Genomic DNA, 9,206 nt, shown 5'->3' with positions numbered 1-9,206 from the left:
GGTGATGGTGTTCTTTAAGGTTATTTGAAATGGAGCAAGTAAGTAACAATAGTAGGGATGGTTTTCCGGTGAAAATCGATGCCGCAGCATGGGCATTTGCCCGTTTTGCAAAGGATTGTAAGGGATGGACGTTAAGGGACATAATGGAAAAGGCTAGGATATCTCAGACCTTGATTTATGGAATTTTAAAGATCATGGAGATCAAGCAAGCCATTTCAGAGCTTGTGACTGATGAGAACAGTGATTCATCGCCATTGAAAGTTATCGCCGAGAATAGATACATGTAGCCTTCTCAGACAATAAGCGACAAAAATAGTTGATTCACTGAACTGGGAAGACAACAATTAGGGAAAAATCAAGTAACGTTACATTTTCCACTTGCACTCCCCCCTCTTCGCCCGCCTCCCCCCTTCATTGTTGGTAATGGAAAAAGGAAGAGTTGGCAATAAGAAAACAACATGTTTGTTTGGGGGGGAGGGGAGAGGGGCTAGATGGAAAGACAAGATAAGATAAGATAACTTTATTTATACATGGTGTTTCCGTCAGTTGATTTAGGTCATTATTTATAGTAGTATAATATCTATCTACCTAACTACAATAAAATTTAATAATTGCCAACGAGTCAGGCCTTCTGAAGACAGAAGGCCTGGCGAGGCGGCAGCTTATAGAGCCGCGAGAAGATTTTTAGGTGGACGAAATCTCAGAAGCGCTTCAAATTTGAGTGTAATGTAGACCAAAAGCTGTAATGTAGACCAAAGCAATGAAATGTTGACCGTAGCGATAACCAATGAGAGTGCCGCACGAGTACGCCGCGTGATGTTTGCAGCCGCCAGGCGCCAGATCACGCAAGCTTGGCTCATTGGCACTTTAGCGACAGCTATAACTAGTAACAATTCAAATAAAAGAAATAAATAAAAATTCTGCTTTTCATGGAGGCCGTGTCTAAAATTTACTTAAAATTAAGATATTACTTCAAACTGTGGCGACTTAGCTTAGATTTGAAATCAGTCAGTGAAGACGCTTGTCTTAGGTCTACAGGTAAGCTGTTCCACAACTGAGCTCCACTGTACAAAAAACTTCTCTTGAGATAATCAGTTCGGGGTTGTGGAAGAACTAATTTATTTTTGGTATTCCTTAAACGATAAGCACTTACGTTGTCACGATATACAAATCTTGATCTCAGATAATCAGGTGTCAAACCATGTAATGTTTTATACATTATGATAGACTTCTGTTCCAATCTTTGATAGTAGAGTCTTCGCCACCCTAGTGCCCGGAACAAATCATCCAAATTACTACATGTATCATAGCTGGCAGACATTAGGATGCGAGCTGCCCGATTTTGAAGCCTTTGCAGTTTTTCAGAAAGGCCTTTGTTACTGTCAGTTTCCCCACACTACACTGCAATAATCAAAATGTGGTTGAATAAGGCTATTATAAACTTTAATTAGAACATTAAATGGAGTGAGATGCCGAATTTGTTTAGTTGCACCAATGGCACAAGCTATCTTCTTAGAGATGTTTTCAATATGACGCTCCCAGTTTATATTTTGATCGACATAAACTCCAAGGGATTTAACGGAGGTTACTTGTTCTATTGCGTTTTCGTTTATAGTAACAAGGCTGCTGCCTAAGAAAATTTTAAAGGGGCCCTCAGAGCTAAACGCTGAGAACTTAGGAGCCCAACATATGAAGTGAAAGGTGTTGCTGTGAAAAATTAAGGAGCCCAGAGCTATTCTTTGGGAGCCCCAGGCTACCGGGCTCCTGTTAGGCAACAGCCTTGAGTAAGAGAGGGACTTTCCGTAAATTGTGATAACTTCTGCCTTGATGCAATAAGAATAAACTCAGTTTTTGTCATATTTAGAGTGAGCTTGTTAGCAGAGAGCCATTCGTACACATTACTCAGGTCGTGATTAAGGTAATAATTTATATGCTTAATATCAGTACTGGCAAGCGTCAGGCTGGTATCATTTGCGTACATTCTGGGTTCCGAATATGGCAGACACAATGTGGTACCGGTAAATCATTAATATATATCAAAAACAGAAGAGGTCCCAAAATTGTTCCCTGGGGAACACCACAGCTTAGACATTTTGGAGTTGACTTACAAGAATTTAGATGACAAATCTGTGTTCGATTATCCAAGTACATTGTAAGAAGCAAACCATTGATGGCTGGTCCAACAAATCCCATGGTATTGCAATTTTCGTAACAAAATATCGTCATCTACTGTATCAAATGCCTTTTTGAGGTCTAAAAAGACTACGGCATTAACAAGACCACGGTCTATATCCATTGCCCAGCTACATGTATCTGTAGCTTCGGTAAGTGCTGTGAGCGTGGAGTGCAAAGACCGAAAACCAGATTGATGGCACGAGAGAAAGTTGTTTTTAGTTAAATAAAGATAAAGCTGATCGTAAATTATCCGTTCAAAGACTTTGGCCATAACTGGAATTACTGATATTGGTCGATAATTTGTCGGATTAGAGCGCTTCCCAGAATTTTTATAAGTAACAATGGAGTGACTGGCAGATTTCTACTCATCAGGAAAGATGCCAGTCATTAGGGATTGATTAAATATATGAGTAAGAGATTCTGCTAGTACATCGGGACATTCCCTTAGAAGTTTCGCTGAAATATTATCTAATCCAGTTGCCTTTGACTTGCAAAGCTTTGATAGTAGTGCAAAAACATGTGTTGGTGTTGTTTTTTCAAAAACAAAATTTTTATCAGTTTCAGTAAGAAATTCTTCGAAGGATTTATCAACTTCTGTTACGTCTCCACTAAGGCTTGGCCCAATTTCTGTGAAAAAGGAGTTTAGCATTTCTGCTATATCTGTTTGATCTCCAGAATTTACCCCATTATATTCCATCTCATTAATAACGGTTTTGTTGGACTTACGCGAGGTCAATTCATTGATTGTTTTCCATGTTTTCCTTTGATCCCCACAACAATATTGTTGAAGGCATTTTCATAATAAGCTTTTTTCGCGCTATTAAATTATTTCCCAGTTCACTTGATTTTTAACATTTCGAAATTGGTTCAAAATACACGTAAAAGGATCTTTTGTCTTAATAGCCTTTCTTTTGAGGCGGTCTCTGAAATTCATCCGCTTTTTCAGAATGGTGGTTATCCATGGGGATTTAGAATCTCCTGTCTGTTTGGTCTTAATCGGTGCGTGCTTTTCACACACATTCAGGAATAATTCTTTCCACCTCTTCCACATAATATATCATTAGGATCATACAATTGCTTTATGTTATCCCAAGGTTGGGCTAAAATGTCCACATAAAAATTTACGCTATTAAAATGTTTAAACTGTCTATATGTTATCAAGTTAATTCCTTTGGAGAAAGTGGGAATTGAAATTTTTTGATATGCATAAACTAAACTATGGTCACTTATGGCGATATGAGACACCCCCGAACAATACACATTCTCTGGCCGATTTGTAAAAATAAGATCAATTAAAGTACTTGTAGTAGGTGTAATTTGGGTTGGTTCGTTAATGAGTTGTTCCAATCCATAAATGTCTGTTATGTTTAGAAGAGCTTTCACATTAACATTGCCTTTGGATTGCAAGTCACAATTTAGATCCCCCATGAGAAAATATTCTACGTTTTCAGAATCTAATTTGCCTAATAATGTGTTGACATGCGTGAAAAGTTCATGGGGTGAATTTGGAGGTCTGTACCATGAAGTAATAACAAAGGGTTTTGAGTTGTGTTTGCGAATTTCAATTCACACCATCTCCAGGAGCCGACTGTCCAAATCTGAGCGGACAGAATACATGTACAATGTAGCTAGTTTATGTTTGAACGAATGTAAAAACATACGCCACCACCAAACCTGTCATTTGTTGACCTGTCACGGCGAATTACCGGTATATCATATCCCTGGATTTTAACCTCCTGATCGGAAATACTTTCATTTAGCCTGGTCTCATTTATGGCTAGAACGTCAATGTTTTGATCATTTAGAAAAACACGAAGTTCATCAATATGTTTCAATTAGAAAAGACTTGTAATATTCAAACTAGCCATTTTAAACCCGCAACACTTTGGCATTAGAGTTGACCTGATCCGGGCGCTAGAGGTGGCAGTGAGGTTAGGTGTCGCCACAGTTGTCAAGTAAGAATCGTATCAATGAACTAATAGTGTATTATTTACAAAATTACTCGCTAAAATAGCAATACCTTTCTTGTTAAGATGGAGTTTGTAATATTATTGTTCAGACATGTTTCGTCGATGTTCAATTGTTCGACAAAGCCCCAGCCATTCTGATTACAAAATGTTTTTAAAACTTTGTTGCAGTCCTTTACTTTCCTCTTGAGCGATTCTTCATCTGATCTTTGTGTAATTGCAGAAATGGTTACACTAGTGTTAGGAGAGTTTGTAGCAATCATATTCCCCAGGTTGACGATTTTCTCGGTCACATTCCGAGCAGAGGATGAATTTTTCAGATCATTTGTTCCTATATGGAGGATTATCGCCTTCGGTTTTTTAGCCAAGCTTGGTTGTAGATAATGCTCCATGTCTGCGGTTGTAGCACCAGGGAAACTTCTCACAGTTACATGTACACGCCGTTTAGCTGCCCGACTTAACAAGTCCCTGCGTAATCCTTTGACAATCGAATCTATAACAGTTATTGTACCTTCATTAGGTCTTTGCTCCCCTTGGCCGTTCTCACTAGTATCGTTGCTTTCCGTTTGTACTTGCTGGTTCTGGGATCTTTTTCTTCTTCCCTCGTCTAGGATTGTTAGTCTAAGACTTGTTTGACGTAACAGGTTGCCAGTCATCAGAAGCAGGTTGTAGATCGTGTAGATCGTGTGAACCTACCGATTGATCCGAGGAAAGAATTTTAATAGATTCCATCAGACTTGCCTTTTCTTGTTGAAGTTCTTGGATATTTGCACTCGGCGCATTTCAATAATTTGTATTCATCAATTTCACGTTGCAACGCATCCACTTGGGACAGATTCGTGAGTAATTCAAATTTTCATTTAATGGCATCTATAGCTTTTCAAAGTTTGTCAATTTCGTTTTTAAAGGTTTGATGGTCATTCTGGTCAGTTATCAAAGTGTTGTTCGCTGTAGAAATATGTTCTTCGTTGATCATAGCGGAGTCGATGCTGTACTCAGCAGACTTTGGGGAAGGGATTTGTCCGAGATTCCTTAAAAGGGAAAGTGTCTCAACCCTTTTGGTGCTTATTGTAGGTCCGTTGCAGAATAAAGATTTATAAAGTAGCAAAAGCAAACTGCATATTCTCCTATGTTCTTAAGTTTTCATGTTCACAATCCCAATTACATGTAATTTATGATATGAGATACACTGTATTTTTGCCGTAACCTAAAATAGATGTCTAAAATAATTTGTAAAAGTTAGCGTCCTCAAGACGACTTGCATGCACGTTGCCCACAACCAGTAAAGGCCATGTTACACGAGGCAATTTTTCTTGCAACTCGCAACGCAACGATGACGAATAAAAAACCTTTCAAGTTGCAGAGGGTATGTTACACGTTGGCAACTTCTTTCGCAACTTGCAACGCGTACAATAACAAACAAGATGGCGGACGCGCTAAGTCGCCGAAAGATGGGCTCTGATTGGCCCATTCTGGCAAAATTCCGTTGCGAGTTGCAGAGGGGATGTCACACGCAAGCAACTTGTCTTGCAACGTTGCAAAAAGTAGAGGGTCGTTCCACTTTTCTCGCAACTCGCAACACAACAATTGCAGTTGCAAAATGGGGTGTTACAAGTGAAATTTTTTCTCGCAACTTGCAAGGCAACGTTTGTTGCGATGCGAGTTGCAAGAAAAATTGCCTCGTGTAACATGGCCTTAAGAGGGGACTGCAATAATTATTCTAAGTGCGGGAAAACAAAGGAGTTCTAAAGACTTTTCATAATGCCTTCTTGAGTTGCCGTGATATAATTATGATCCTTTGAGGTTAACATTTTGTCCAGTGTAATCGCAAGAATTTTCATGGATTCTTGGGTCCCTACTTTAATACCGTTTACAACAATGTCGTATTCAAATCATTAATAAAAATGTTAAACAGGAGAGCCCCAGAAGGGAACCCTGAGGTACACCAACGTCTCTGTAACTAGAACATATCCCATGAACTATAACTCTCTGTTTGCGGCCCATCAGGTAAGAGGTCATCAGCTGCAAGGGCGATGAGGAAAGACCATATGCACCAAGTTTAGCCAGCAATTTAAAATAGACTGTGATCGATTGAGTCAAATGCTTTGTTAAGATCTATGGCAACTGCAACAACTGCTTCACTATTGTCTAGAGATCTCCTCCAGTCTTCAGACATTTTCAGAAGAGCAGAACTGCAAGAGCTCTTAAAATCCTGACATAATTATTCAACGATAGATGACTTTGAAAGATGGGGACGGTGGAATTGATCGTGCATACGGGTGTACATGTAATTCTCTCATAAACTTTGGACAATGCAGTCAAGATTGAGATGGGATGATAGTTACATGTAGCTTTGTTTGTGTCCTTGTCTTTCGTAAAAAGGGGGGATCACAATACTGCATTTCCACTGCTTGCAAGCAGGATTGACTATTGATGAAGAAGCCGAGTGATTTAGTAATAGACCTTTTTGGCTTGTATACATGTATTTTGTTTTCCCAATACAGATCATGTGATAGTACTCAGAAGGTTTGGTCTTTTGTTTTGTTCGTTACGATGAGGGCATGCAAGCATGAATATGCCAGCATGCACTCTTTTTAAGAAAGAAAACAAAGGACCAAGCCTCCTGAGTATTATCACATGATCTGTATTGGGAAAACAAAATGTACAAGCCAAAAAGGTCTATTTCGTTCACTATGCCCGGGGCAGGGAGACGAAGCAAGCAGGAGGAGATACATGTACTGTCGACCCCAACGGCCTTCTTAGGGTCTGGGTTATGTAGTATTCATGGATTGGGAAGGCAAAAATACATAAATGGGCCTATGGCCCCTGACTTTTAAAAGTTATGGGCCATTGAAGTCAAGGGGTGGGCCAGATGATAGGGAATACAGAAATAATAGGTGCAATTCGTGGTTTTGTGTTTGTGATCCATCAGTTCCTCGAGTCTCATCATGCTACTTGTTTTCAATTAATGTTTAGTAAGCAGGGGTCATTGTTTTTTGGCATGTTTGAGGCAAATCTCACAGAATGTTGTGTCTCTTTCGTACACTAGTCGGCCACAAAGTTAGTCACTTCTGCTTGAACTTCCTGTCTTCGCTTATATTTGCAGTTGCATGCCTTGAAAGCGAGGAGAGGTCTGGGGACAAAAATAAACGCACACGAAAACAACAGACACAGGTCGATATGCTTATCACCTATTACATGACTAGGGCACATGCTGGGCCCAGTTAGCAGTTTTTCAATGCAACATTTTCTCAATGTATGCACCATTTGTGCATAGCGAAAGGTCTTCCCAATCCCTGATTATTGAACTCACATACAGGTGTAGCTTGAACTGACAGGCAAAAAATCGATTCAAGTTGACTCTAATTTCGCTGTCTGCTATGAGTTTAACACCAGGAAGGTTAGTAAAATCCTGTGGATTCAAGGAGTTTTCTACTTGAACCATATTTTTTAAAGTCTGATTCTTTGAGGAAAAGTGTTAAACTGAGTTCTTTCATGTTTATAGTGTAATTTTGATGTCTACTGTTCTTTTAAATTATTCATACCTAAATTATCCTTCTCTTGAGCAACCCTTCAGGGCAGACTTTAAGTGAATGTGATGTATTTTTTTTCTAGCCCCAGACTGAATTATTTTGTCAAGCCAAAGATTTGACCTGTGCCATAGAAAATGACTGATTATTTTTGTTTCTTTTAGAAAACGTAATTGTCATTAGCATTGGATCTGTTTAGATCATTAAATTTTTGGCATTCTGTTGTTCATTATGTTTTGGGATGGGCTTGGTGCTCAGTTGATGGTACTCTTGTTTTGAGCAAGCTAAAATTAATTGGCCTTGCTTTGTTGGAAAAGTAGTACTTAAGCATGAATGTCCATAGTGATTCATTATGGTTAATTATCGGGTTACACCCATGTGATATCAGTGATTAGTATCATCCAACTAGTGGACTAATGCAAGTCCTGCATTTTGATTGGCTAGGCTACTAGAGGACTCATAGTAATAGTCATCGAGTAGTGAATCTTTCGTCTTATTCCAAATATTAAAATATTTTCTTCAACTTGTCCGTCCAGTTGGGTGATACTAAAACAATAAAAAAAATATAGACCCTTCTTCCTCAAGGGCCACAGGTCAGTAGCCCATTCGGCTTCACCTCATGGGCTATTGACCCTTAGCCCACAAGGGCTACAGTACATGTATGGGTCTAATTGTTAATAATTACATGTAAGTGAAAGTGCATTGATTTGACGATACAACTTTTTGGCTTTTCTTTCAAGAAAAAAAGTTTGCACAAAAAAGTTCTCACTCTTCCATAATTATATGAAAGTAGCTTGTCTAAGTTGCACCCTCCCTCTTTCTCGTTCTTCCCAGAAAGAGAGAGCCTGCTCACAGGTTAATGTGGAAGTGACCTTAATTAAAGATGATCAACGTACAAGTCTACTCAAAAGTATGCACTTTTGATCAGGTCACACATAATTGTCTTTCACCAGCGGTTGGAAGCTATTAGTCTGACTTATGATGGGGTATTGAGCACTGAAGTATTAATTAGCTCCATGGACACCAGTTTGATCTCAAAGGAGATATCCTGTAGATTTTGCCTGGGGAAGCAGACAAGGCTTTCAGTCAACTCAGCAAAATGCTTTTCCAGTACACTGTGTTCATGTACAGCTGTACCTTCTAAACTGTGGAAAGGTCATGTTAGTCTCTGCACACAATGTTAGGAGACTTAGGAGGGCCAGTTTTGAACTTTGCTTTTGAGATTCAGAACTCCTGTGGAATATTTCCTTGATATCAAAAGTAGTTAATGTACTGTAACTATGAACTTCTGTTTTATTATAAAATTAACAGTGTTTGTAAAGTGAAAGCTCTTCAATGAAGCATTAATTTTGATAAATTACATGTATGGTTCAGTTATTGTGCATTTTTCGTAGCAACTTTCAGAAAAATCATAACGATTCAATTCAAATCTCGAAAGCTCCAAAGAGGAATTCAAATGTTCATTTCAGTCTTGTGGATAGTGGTCACACATGATGTAGCTTGGCTGTAAAAGGCAGATTGTACATACATACAT

At 38.9% G+C, this 9,206-nt stretch overlaps 1 protein-coding gene across 5 annotated transcripts in view; it reads left to right on the top strand.

The window, feature by feature from the left end:
* Positions 1 to 9,206, top strand: part of LOC138015161 (uncharacterized) — a 67,045-nt gene that overhangs the window by 10,816 nt on the left and 47,023 nt on the right. The window lies entirely within an intron of this gene.

Source organism: Montipora capricornis, chromosome 9 (assembly GCF_036669925.1).
Source record: "Montipora capricornis isolate CH-2021 chromosome 9, ASM3666992v2, whole genome shotgun sequence".
In the NCBI taxonomy this organism is placed as follows: Eukaryota; Metazoa; Cnidaria; class Anthozoa; order Scleractinia; family Acroporidae; genus Montipora; species Montipora capricornis.
Note: the sequence above shows the minus strand (reverse complement) of the source record. Positions and strands in the feature narration are given on the sequence as shown.